Genomic DNA, 13,327 nt, shown 5'->3' on the forward strand with positions numbered 1-13,327 from the left:
GCAGTGAGCCAAGATCACGCCACTGCACTCCAGCCTGGGTGACAGAGTGAGACTACATCTCAAAAAAGTAATAATAATAAATAAAATAAAATAAATAAATAAAATGGAGAAGATTTCAGATACCACAATAACCAGATAATTAAGGTTAATTTCACAATTAATGACATATTAAAATCATGCTATGCACTGAGACAGTTCTAATACCTCTGTAATATTCTTCCTTAAAATGAATAACCTCAGGGAAAAGACGGCTGACTAGACATAGCCAGGGAGAACAGCTGCTACTGAGAGATTGAGACGACTACACACTCCTAACAGATCTTAAGGGGGAAAGCACTGAGAGTGGATGGAGGGAAGACACAGAAGCTGAGCTTAAGCAGGAAGAATCTGCAAATCCTGCATGGGGTTACCATGCACTGGAATTTGTTCCTAGCACCAGTGACTCCAGGGGAACGGGTGAGTTGAACCATTAAGGAGCAAGAGTTTTGAACTAGGCTGAGATGGCTAAAATGACAGAAAGAGAATTCAGAATAAGGGACAGGTGTGATGGCTCACGCCTGTAATCCCAGCACTTTGAGAAGCTGAGGTGGGGGATCACCTGAGGCCAGGAGTTCAAGACCAGCTTGGCCAACATGGTGAAACCCACCTCTATTTAAAATATAAAAACTAACCAGGCATGGTGATGCATGCCTGTAAACTCAGCTACTCAGGAGGCTGAGGTGGGAAGATCACTTGAACGTGGGAGGCAGAGGTTGCAGTGAGTTGAAATTGCACCATCCTGGGCAGCAGAGTGAGATTCTGTCTCAAAAAAAAAAAAAAAAATCAGGAAATGGACAGGAATCAAGATCATTGAGATGCAGGAGTATGTTGAAACCCAATCCAAAAAAGCTTAGAATCACAATAAAATGATGCAGGAACTGACAGATAAAATAGCCAGCATAGGAAAGAACATAACCACACTGACAGAGCTGAAAACCACACTATAAGAATTTAATAATGTAATCACAAGTACTAATAGCAGAATAGACCAAGCAGAGGAAAGAATCTGAGAGCTTGAAGACTGGCTTTCTGAAATAAGACAGTAAGGCAAGAATAGAAAAAAAAAAAAAAAAAGAATAAAAAGGAATGAACCAAAGTACTAAGAAATACGGGGTTATGTAAAGAGACCAAATCTATGATTCACTGATGTCCCTGAAGAAGATTAGGAGAGTGTAAGCAATTTGGAAAACATATTTCAGGATATCATTTATGAGAATTTCCCCAACCTATCTAGAGAGGCCAATATTCAAATTCAAGAAATGCAGAGAACACTATAAAGATACTTTATAAGTAGATCATCCCCAAGAAACATAATCATCAGATTCTCCAAGGTTGAAATAAAAGAAAAAATATTAAAGGCAGCTAGAAATATCAAGTCATCTACAAAGGGAAGCTCATGAGACAAATAATGGACCTCTCAGAAGAAACCCTGTAAGCCAGAAAAGTTTGGGGGCCAATAGTTAACATTCTTAAAGAAAAAAATTCAACCCAGGATTTCATATCTGGCCAACCTAAGCTCAAAAGCAAAGGAGAAATAAGATCCTTTTTAGACAAGCAAATGCTAAGGGAATTCATTACTGCTAGACCTGCCTTACAAGAGCTCCTGAAGGAAGCACTAAATATGAAAAGATTGTTACCAGCCATTACAAAAACACAATAAAGTACACAAACCAGTGACACTATAAAGCAATCAGATAAATAATGTCTGCATAATAACCAGCTATCATCATGATGACAGGATCAAATCCACACATATCAATAATAATTTTGAATGTAAATGGACAAAATGCTCCCAATCTAAAGGCACAGAGTGGCAAGGATAAAGAACGAAGACCAATTGGTATACTGCCTTCAAGAGACCCATCTCACATGCAACAACACTCACAGGCTCAAAATAAAGGAATGTAGAAATCTCTACCAAGCAAATGGAAAACAGAAAAAAAGCAGAGGTTGCCATCCTAATTTCAGACAAAACAGACTTTAAATCAGTAAAGATCAAAAAAGACAATAAAAGGCATCAAATAATGGGAGAGGGTTCAATTCAACAAGAAGACCTAATTATCCTAAATATATATGCACTCAACACAGAAACACCCAGATTCATAAAGCAAGTTCTTAGAGACTTTCAAAGAGACATAGACTCCTACATGATAATATTGGCAGACATCAACACCCACTGACAATATTAGGCAGATAATCTGGGCAGAAAATTAACAAAAACATCCAGGACCCAAACTCAGCACTGGACCTGACAGATGCCTACAGAATACTCCACCCAAAAGCAAGGGAATATATATTCCTCTCATTGCCACATGACACTTACTCTAAAACTGATCACATCATTGAACATAAAATATTCTTCTGCAAAGGTAAAAAAACGGAAATAATAACAACCACTCTTTCAGACCACAACACAATCATATTAGAAATTAAGGCTAAGAAATTCACTCAGAACCATACAATTACATGGAAACTGAATAATCTGCTCCTGAATGACTTTTAAGTAAATAATGAAATTGAGGCAGAAATCAAGAAGTTCTTTGAAACTAATGAGAACAAAGATACAACATACCAAAATATCTGGAACACATCTAAGGAAGCGTTAAAAGAGAAATTTCTACCACTAAGTGCCACATCAAAAAATTAGAAAGATCTTAATTTAACAACCTAGCATCATAACTAAAAGAATAAAAGAACCAAGAGAAAAACCAATCCCAAAGCTAGCAGAAGACAAGAAATAATTAAACTCAGAGCTGAACTGAAGGAGACGGAGACGTGAAAAAACACTCAAAAGATCGACAAATCCAAGAGGTGATTTTGTGGAAAAATTAATAAACTAAATAGACCACTAGCCAGAGTAATAAAGAATAAAAAGAGAAGAGCCAAAAAATACAATTAGAAATGACAAACGGGATACTGCCACTGACTCTACAGAAATACAAATAGCTATCAAATAACATAAATACTTTTATGCACATAAACAAGAAAAGATAGAAGAAATGAACAAATTCCTGGACATATACACCCTCCCAAGACTGAGCCAGAAGAAACTGAATCCCTGAACAGGCCAATAATATGCTCCAAAATTGAATCAGTAATAAATAGCTTACAAAAAAAGCCCAGGACCAGACAGATTCACAGACAAATTCTACCAAATGTACAAAGGAGAGTTGGTATGATTTCTACAGAAACTATTCCAAAAAACTGAGGAGAAAGGACTCTTCCCTAATTCATTCTATGAGGCCAGCATCATCCTGATGCCAAAACCTGTCAAAGACACAACAAAAAAAGGAAACTTCAGGCCAATCCCTTGATGAACATTGATGCAAAAAATCCTCAACAAAATACTGGCAAACCAAATCCAGCAGCACATCAAAAAGCTCATCAACCATAATCAAGTAGGCTTTATCCCTGGGATGCAATTTTGGATCAACATACACAAATCAATAAATGTGATTCATCACATAAACAGAAATAAAGAATGATTATCTCAATAGATGCAGAAAAGGCTTCCAATAAAATCAAACCTCACTTCATGTTAAAAAATCTCAATAAACAAGGTATTGAAGGAACATGCCTCAAAATAATGAGAGCCATCTCTGACAAACCCACAGCCAACAACATACTGAATGGACAAAAGTTTTCTCTTGAAAACCAGCACAAGACATGGATACCCCCTCTCATCACTCCTATTTAAAATCATATTGGAAGTCCTGGCCAGAGCAACCAGGCAAGAGAAAGAAATAAATAAAGTGCATCCAAATAGGAAGAGAGGAAGTCAAACTATACCTATTTATAGATAATATGATCCTATATCTTAAAAAAAAAAAAAAAACAACAATCTCAGCTCAAAATCTCCTTAAACTGATAAACAACTTCATCAAAGTCTCAGGATACAAAATAAATGTACAAAATTACTAGCATTCCTATACATCAACAACAATCAAGTTGACTGCCAAATTAGAAATGCAATCTTATTCATAATTGCCACAAAAAGAATACAGTATCTAGGAATACAGCTAATCAGGGAGGTAAAAGAACTCTGTAAGGAGTACTACAAAACACTGCTGGAAGCAACCAGAGATGGCCGGGTATGGTGGCTCACACCTGTTATCCTAGCCCTGGAGGAGACTGAGGCAGGTGAATTATCTGCTATCCGGAGTTTGAGACCAGCCTGATCAACATGGGAAAATCCCGACTCTACTGAAAACACAAAAATTAGCTAGGCATGGTGGCATGTGACTGTAATTCCAGCTACTTGGAAGGCTGAGGCAGGAGAATCACTTGAGCCTGAGAGGTGGAGGTTTCAGTGAGCCAAGATTGCATTGCTACACTCCTGCCTGCCTGGGCAACAGAGCGAGAATCCATCTCAAAAAACAACAATAACAACAACAACAACAAAAACAGATGCTGGCAAGGTTAAAGAGAAAAGGGAACGCTTATCTACTATTCGTAGGAGTGCAAATTAGCTCAACCATTGTGGTAAACAGTGTGGTGATTCCTCAAAGGGCTAAAAACAGGCCTGTCATTCAGCTCAGCAATCCCATTACTGTGTGAATACCCAAAGGAATATAAATAATTCTAACCATAAAGACACATGCATGTGTATGTTCACTTATACAGGAACAGAAAACCAAATACCACATATTCTCACTTATAAGTGTGGGAGCTAAATAATGAGAACAAATGGACACACAGAGGGGAACAATACACACTGGGGTCTATCAGAGGCCGAAGTCTGGGAGGAGGGAGAGGATCAAGAACAATAACTATTGGGTATAAGGCTTAATGCCTGGGTGACAAAATGATCTGTATGACAAACTCCTATGACACACACTAGCCTATGTAACAAACCTGCACATGTGCTCCTGAACTTAAAATCCTAAATGAATAACCTTAATGTAATTATGAGAAAACATCAGGCAAACTCAAATTGAAGAACATTCTATTAAATACTTAGCCAGTTCTAAAACAACAGAGGAAATAGTGGGACCCTAAGAGGAATTACTTTTATATGGTTCTTAGGTCAAAGGACTAAGCAATGAAATAAATTTGAAGTTACAGAGACAACCAGTGGAGGAACGGATACCACTGATAAGGGAAGAGGCTAGAGAACAAGACTGAGAGTATTGCAAGCCAGGTGACTCTTCATCTATCATAGTAGGGAAACCAGTCATGTAAAGTCTCAATGAGTAAAACAATAAACAATAGTAAAGGCATATTGTTTCAATGTATGTTAATAGTCTTCAGAAGATATAAAGGCAGGGAAAGCAAAAAGGGTCAACCCCAGAAACATGGGACTAGTGAAAGAAGAATGTAAGCTAGGGGACTTGCTTTTTATTATAAATTCTAATGATATTTTTATTTTTTAGCCATCTGCATTTATGACTTAGATTATTTTTGAGGAAAAAACATTAAAATTGGAGATGCTCATATTTTTTAAAGATTCAAAATTTTCTTTAAAATTTGTTTCTCATGTGTACAAAATGGCACTCAATTATAGAAGAAAAAATTAACCCATATAATTTTTTTTCAGGAGTCCACCTATTTGCACAAAATGAAGTATTCTTATCTTTCTGGGAATATATTTTGAAAGATCATCTAGTCTGTTTCTATGATTGAAAAATAAGCGACAACGAAAATGATGTGGGAAATTGCTCCTTTTGTGCCTAAGCCCTGTGATTTTATTCAGCCAGCACATGGCGGGCCAGCTGTTGAATGATATATTCCAAAAACGGTCTTGTTCTAGTGGCGGTGATAAACATTATAAAAATATAATAATATCCATTTTAGAATCATCCTGGAGAAAGGCTTTGTATTTGCAGCAATGGCATATTGTTTCATGTTTGCTAAAAACGCCATCATCAATTTTCTGTGCTTTTATGGAACATAAAACTTTATGTATGTGCATGCACATACACAGATACCACATAGTGCAATCCCAGTTAAAATACATCTTATCTTGCACTTTTAAATAACTGCAATTTGGCACTGTGTAGATTACGCCAGTGTCAAATCATTTTATGTATTAACCCAATCCCAGGGTAGCAAAGAAAGCAGTGGCATTGACCGGGTTCAAATGTGCCCCAATATTTGGACAGATTCATGATTTACTATTCATGTTTGTTGCAAAAACAAAAAATGAGTTACCACTTTCAATTTTATGTTTCTTTGGAAATAAATCTTGTCTTGTCGTTTCTACAAGCACAGGTGTTTTGTAAGAGTGTAAATCGCACAGGAGCCTTCTGCAGCTTCTGCAGAAATTGCAGCTTGCCCAGTCACTCACTCAGCTCAAGAACAAAAGCAGTGGAGAGCCAGTGTTTCTCAACCTGTGATGAAGGGGTCTTTTGCTTTTTTTCCATTTCAAACCTGTCTCACAATAATACTTTCACAAACCACAAAAATCACATGGTTGCATATTGTGACAATATCCAACTGCCAGCCGTAAAAGTTTCCAGACACTTACCCTCGCAAAGCCAGGAGAATTCAGAAACAATACCCAGACACGACAGATAACTGTTTCAGAAAAACACCACAGCAGCCACTGCTTGGCACCTATGTCATTAGAGACTGTATGCTGGAAACTGCACCACAGCTGCCCTGAAAGAACTAGGAGATGGTATTTTTGCCACCTGCCTGCCGAAAATACCATCTCCCCAAACATGGCAGCTCTTTACATTGCTCCAAGGTTTTCATTTCTTTTTTTTTTTTTAATTGCATTTTAGGTTTGGGGGTACATGCAAGATTGTTGCATAGGTACACACATGGCAGTGTGATGTGCTGCCTTTCTCCCATCACCTGTATCTGGCATTTCCCCCCATGCTATCTCTCCCCAACTCCCCACCCCTCGCTGTCCCTCCCCTATTTCCCCCCAACAGACCCCAGTGTATGATGTTCCCCTCCCTGTGTCCATGTGTTCTCGTTGTTCAACACCCACCTATGAGTGAGAACATGCGATGTCTGATTTTCTGTTCTTGTGTCAGTTTGCTGAGAATGATGGTTTCCAGGTTCATCCATGTCCCTACAAAAGACACGAACTCATCGTTTTTGATGGCTGCATAATTTGCAGCTAGGGCTCTGTACATGATGTAGCTTCTGCTTGGCAGAGTCCTAGCTGCAAAGAAGTCTGAGAAACGGTGTTTTCAAGGAGCCCAACTAGAAAGTGATTAAAAAGGGAACCAATTTTCAGTATCTGCTTCAAGTTCTCTTGTATTAATAGAAATCTTTAGGTGCTCAGAACCTCTGTGTAAACTACCCACCTGATCTCTGCCAAAAGGGTGAAAGAGTCCTATGCGTAGCTGAAAATATGCTCCCCTGGTCACAGCTGATTGGAATAAGGCAAATCACTAACCCCTGCAGGGCCAATTCCATTTTCTAGCAAATGCCTCAGGAAGTCACAAGTCAGTCAGAGTTGAGTGATGAAGATGGCAGGTCATGCAGAGAGAGCTATGACTGGAAATATTTCTTTTCTTTTCTTTCTTTCTTTTACCTCTTCTTCTTCTTTTTTTTTTTTTTTTTTTTTTTTTTTTTTTTTTTTTTTGAGATGGAGTTTCACTGACTAGAGTGCAGTGGTGCAATCTCAGTTCACTGCAACCTCTGCCTCCCGGGTTCAAGCAATCCTTCTGCCTCAGTCTCCTGAGTAACTGGGATTATAGGCACCCACCACCATGGCCAGCTACTTTTTGTATTTTAAGTAGGGACGAGGTTTCACTATATTGATCAGGCTGGTCTCGAATTCCTGACCTCAGGTCATCCATCTGCCTTGGCCTCCCAAAATGGGATTGAAATATTTCTTACAAGTGCAGATGGAAGAGAAAGAAACCAGTGAGCAGAGCAAGAAGCATAAGGCAAATACATTAAGCAAAGCAAGGCGGAAAGACTACACCACTGCTGAGAGTTTATCCTCACTCCCTAAGCGCCAAATGGTCACCCTGGGCTTTCTGCCCTTGTGATTCAAGGGCAACCCTGGTATCCTCCTGTAGCAGAGCTCCTCCAACCGGAAATTAACCGGTTTTAATGGCAGTGGCTGCTGCCATGATGCTGGCTGAGGAATGGGGCTGGGGCTACACACTACATGGAGCTGGGGGAGCCCCGCCCCTTCTGGGTTAATTTGGGAGCTCCCCGAGTGTCGCTGAAGCTGCTCAAATGCAGCTGCAGACCCACGCCTCCCACTCCATGGAGCAGGCAGAAGCCCCGCCCAAACTGCTGCTGTGGATCTGAGCCTCCCTGTGTTCCTGGAGTGGCCCAGGAGCAGGCAGAATCTCTGTCATAGACCCAAAACTGCAGACCTTGGCCTACCAGGCTCCACATAGCAGGAGGGCAGGCGGAAACCCCACCCCTTCCGAGTTGCACGCTTCAGAGTTAGCGCAGGACCCGAGAGTCTTTTCACCCTGCACCCTTGGGGGCCCAGGAAGGGCCTCCTGCACACTCTCCCTGCAGGCTTGGGGTGTCTGCTCCCCCTGCCTGGCCTCTCTTCGCTCCCTATGCCCACTCCCATCTGGGAGCAGGGTTGAAGCCGAGCCCTGGGGCCAAGAATGCCAGCAGGAGGCAGACAGATTCCTGGTGGAAGGGGGCAGGTCCCCGGTAAGGCCCCACCATCAGGCCAGGAAGGAAGCCATGTAGTCCTAACAAAAAGACTTGAAGGGCTGCCAGTCCTGCTGACGACAGTGGGGACTCAAGGTGCCTTACTCGAGTGGGGATTCCAGCTGCCCATGGATCAATCGGCCTGCACTTCCTCCCCTCTGAAGGTCCATAAAAGCCCTGGCCTCTGTCAGAACAGGGCAGAGGATGGAGAGGACTCAGAGAAGGAAAAACAATGGGATGGGAGGACCCTCTGCAGAGAGGAGCAACCCTCTCCAAGGACTCCCTTCTGCTGTGAGCAGCGGACATCGGGAAGACCAGTAACAGAGAGGAGCAACCCTCTCCAGGTCCTCTGTTCTGCTGAGAGCTGAACACTCCACAGACAGCCTGCCTACAGAGAGGACCTACCCACTGCGTGTCTCCTCCGAGCTGTTCTAACATGTTCATGTCTTGTCTTACTCACCCTTCACTTGTCTGTGTACTTCATTCTTATTGGATGCAGGACAAGAACTCAGGCCAAGGCACCTCTGGCCACAGAGGTTTCCAGACAGAAAATTTACACCCCGGAGATCCCATAACAGTTTCTGTGTTTGAAGGTTTCACTGTTGTTGCTTTTTTTTTTTTTTTTTTTAATATATATATACACTTTAGCAGAAATGTTTGAATTAGGATCATGGTCAGGAGAATAGCATCACTAACATACAGAAGTATTTGCTTAAGGAGGGCTGAATATAGTGGCTCACACCTTTAATCCCTACACTTTGGGAGGCCAAGGTGGAAGGATCCCTTGAAGCCAGGAATTTGAGACCAGTCTGGGCAACATAGCCAGACCTCATTTCTAGCACAAATTTAAAAAATAAAATATAAATAAATAAAAAATTAAGTAGGCAGGGCAAGGTAGCTCATACCTATAATCCCAACACTTTGGGAGGCCAAGAAAGATAAATCACTTGAGCCCAGGAGTTAGAGACCAGCTTGGGCAATTTGGTGAAACCTGGTCTCTACAAAAAATACAAAAATTAACCAGACATGGTGGCATGCTTGCAGTCCCAGCTACTCTGGAGGCTGAGGTGAGAAAATTGCTGGAGCCTGGGAGGTCAAGGGTGCAGTGAGCTATGATCACACCACTGCACTCCAACTTGGGTGACAGAGCAAAACTTTGTCTATAAAAAATAATAATTTGGTAAAAAAGAATTTGAGAAAAAAATAGTAATGTAAGAGGGAATGGGTGACAGGTATAGAGAAGAATCAAGGATGGAAAATTATGCTGTTTCTATGATAATAACTGGTGAAAGAACCATATCCTAATAGTTTGTTAACTAATCGGATATAATCTGCAGGTTTCCAGGGCCTGTGGAAAGAGCAGAGGACTTCTGTGACAGAGCATAATGCCAGTGCCCACAGAAGTGCCTGGACTGTCGCCACTCCATTATTGAATACTTGCCTGGTTCTATGCCTAAAGAGTACAGAGAGGATTCTTGGGAACCCACTGCTACCATAAAGCAACTGGAGGGTGTTGTGGCACACACTGGTAGTCCCAGCTACTCAAGAGGCTGAGGCACAAGAATTCCTTGAACCCAGGTGGAGGTTGCTGTGAGCCAAGATCATGCCCCTGTACTTCAGCCTGGGTGACAGAGAGAGCCTCCGTCTCTAAATAAATAAATAAATAAATAAGTAAATAAATACAGCACTTGGAGAGGAACTAGAGTACCCATACTCTGGGAATGGAGCTAGGCACACTGGAACAGGCCAAACTGGGGAGGAAGGAGGAGCACACCCCTCTTACACCTCCAGTACCTTTTCCTTTTGGCTTGAGCTAGTTGTTATATGTTCCTATGCCTTCCTTCCTCCAAACTAAATATGATCTGTCTTTTGGACTCAGCTTGGATTCCACCTCCTCTAAGAGCCTCTTCAGACTAGAACAGATGTCTTCTTCCTCTAACTTCCTGGGGAATTTTTTGTTATTAACTATCCTTGGGCACTTTTCTGTGGAAGCTCCGTGTTTTGTTTTGTTTTGTTTTGTTTCGTGATGGAGTCTTACTCTGTCACCCAGGCTGGAGTGCAGTCGTGCAATCTTGGCTCACCGCAACCTCTGCCTTGCAGATTCAAGCAATTCTTGTCCCTCAGTCTCAGAGTAGCTGGGATTACAGGCACACACCACCATGTCTGGCTAATTTTTGTATGTTTTGTAGAGACGGGGATTCATCATGTTGCCAGGCTGGTCTTGAACTCCTGAGTTCAAGCAATCCTTCCACCTCGGCCTCCAAAAGTGCTGGGATTACAGGCATGAGCCACCGTACCCGGCCAGCGGAAGCTGTGTTTTCATGTGTGCATGACATATGCCACCAACTACTCTGTGAGTTCCCATTTAAGAAGGAAGCCATGTTGTCCTAAACAAAAATACAAAACTAAACCTAAACAGAAAGTACACCTCATAGATTTTATATACATTATGTATATATAAAATTATATATATATATACATATAAAATGTATGTGTGTATATATGAATCTATAATGAATATATATTGAATATAATGAATACAATAATATATAATAAATATATAATTCATATAAATGAATATGTATTCATTATTAATATATGTTATAATGTATATTATCATGTATATTCATTTATGAATATATATTTATCATATATATTTATAATATATTCATATATATGAATTTTATATTTACTGTAAATTATTATATTATTCATTATATATTCATTATGTTCAATATATATTCATTACATATTCATATATATTTAACATACTCATATATATTTATCTATATGAATATATAACATATATATTAAACATATTTATCTATACAAATAGATAAATATATGTTTATATATATTTGTTATATATTCATATAGATTGATTATATATTTATGAATAAATATATAATATATATTTATTTATTATATATAGTCATATATTTGAATTTTATATTTATTATAATTTTATAGGAATATATATTCATATGCATGAATATATATAATAAATATAAATATTCATATATATATTCATGAAAGATTGGTTCCAGAACCCCCATATACCAAAATTCATAAATTCACAAGTTTCTTATATGAAATGGAGTAGTATTTGCATATAACCTATACACATACTACACATACTTACAAATATTTTAAATCATCTCTAGATTATTTATACCTAATGCAATGTAAATGCTGTGTAAATAGTTGTTACACTGTATTGCTTATATTATTTTTTATTGTTCTGTTTGTTAATATTTTCAATCATCAATTGGTTAAATCTTAGGATGCAAAACCTGCAGATATGGAGAGTGAATTATATAAACAGTAATATCCATAACATTTTGGTCAATGACGAACCACATATGTGATTATAAGATTATAATGGAGCTGAATAACTCCTGTTCCTCAGTGACTTTGTAGCCATCATAAGGTAATGTACAATGCATTACTCATGGATTTGTGGTGATGCTAGTATAAAGAAACTTTCTGCACTGCCAACTGTGTGAAAGTATAAGCACATACAATTATGCAGTTATATATTAATACTTGATAATAAGAAGTAACTTTGTGACTGGTTTATGTATTTACTACATTTTTATTGCTATTTTACAGTTTACTCCTACTCTACTTATAAAAGAAAGTACTATAAAACGGCATTTTGGACGGGCACAGTGGCTCACCCCTGTAATCCCAGCACTTTGGGAGGCCGAGATGGGTGGATCACCCTGAGGTCAGGAGTTGGAGAGCAGCCTGATCAACATGGCAAAACTTTGTCTCTACTAAAAATACAAAAATTAGCTGGGCATGGCGGCAGGTGCCTGTAATCCCAGCTATTTGGGACATTGAGGCAGGAGAATTGCTAGAATCCAGGAGGCAGAAATTGCAGTGAGCCGAGATGGAGCCATTGCACTACAGCCTAGGCGACAGAGCAAGACTCCATCTCAAATTAATTAATTAATTAATTAATTTAATTAAATAAAACATCATGCCATGTTATGCAGGCAGCAGCCTCATAGGTCTCCTGTTTACCACGTCTCTTGATTGCATTATTTTCTGATGTGCTTGATATAATCTCGTGTTGTTGCGTTCATCATGGCTCATAATCATTAAAAATTCACTGCTAATACTGTCAGTAAGAGGCCACACTGAGTGATTGACCAATTAAAGGTGACTGGGATTACCAAAATGGAAAATGAGTGATTGTTACTGTTCGCCAGTCAGGCATGTCCAATTTCACCCTAACTACAATCTTGATGAACAAGAACAGAGTCACAGAAACTGTTAAAGGATCTGCTTTATTAAAAGCAATGAGAATAACAAAAATTCGAATAGGGCCTATGTCAGATATGGAGAAATTTCTAATGACCTGGATTGAAGACTAGACATAGAAGTGTATCCCTCTCAGCAATTATAGTCAAAGCAAATCCCTCCAGGGCGATCATAGTCAAAGCAAAAAGTTTGCAATGTTGAAAGAAAAGATTAGACACAGTTAGGATGTTGAATTTACTGCTAGCTCTGGGTGGTTTAAACAATTCCACAAGTATTACTCATTACATCATGTGAAAGTGGTAGGCCTGTGAGTGCTGATGTGAAGGCAGCTGAAGAATTTTTGAAAACTCTAGATAAGCTGATTATCAAGGAAGATTACTTGCCAGAGCAGAGCAAATCTTTAATATGGATGAAACCTCCCTATTCTGGAAATGAA

The sequence above is a fragment of the Saimiri boliviensis genome, chromosome 7 (assembly GCF_048565385.1).
Source record: "Saimiri boliviensis isolate mSaiBol1 chromosome 7, mSaiBol1.pri, whole genome shotgun sequence".
Lineage (NCBI taxonomy): Eukaryota > Metazoa > Chordata > Mammalia > Primates > Cebidae > Saimiri > Saimiri boliviensis.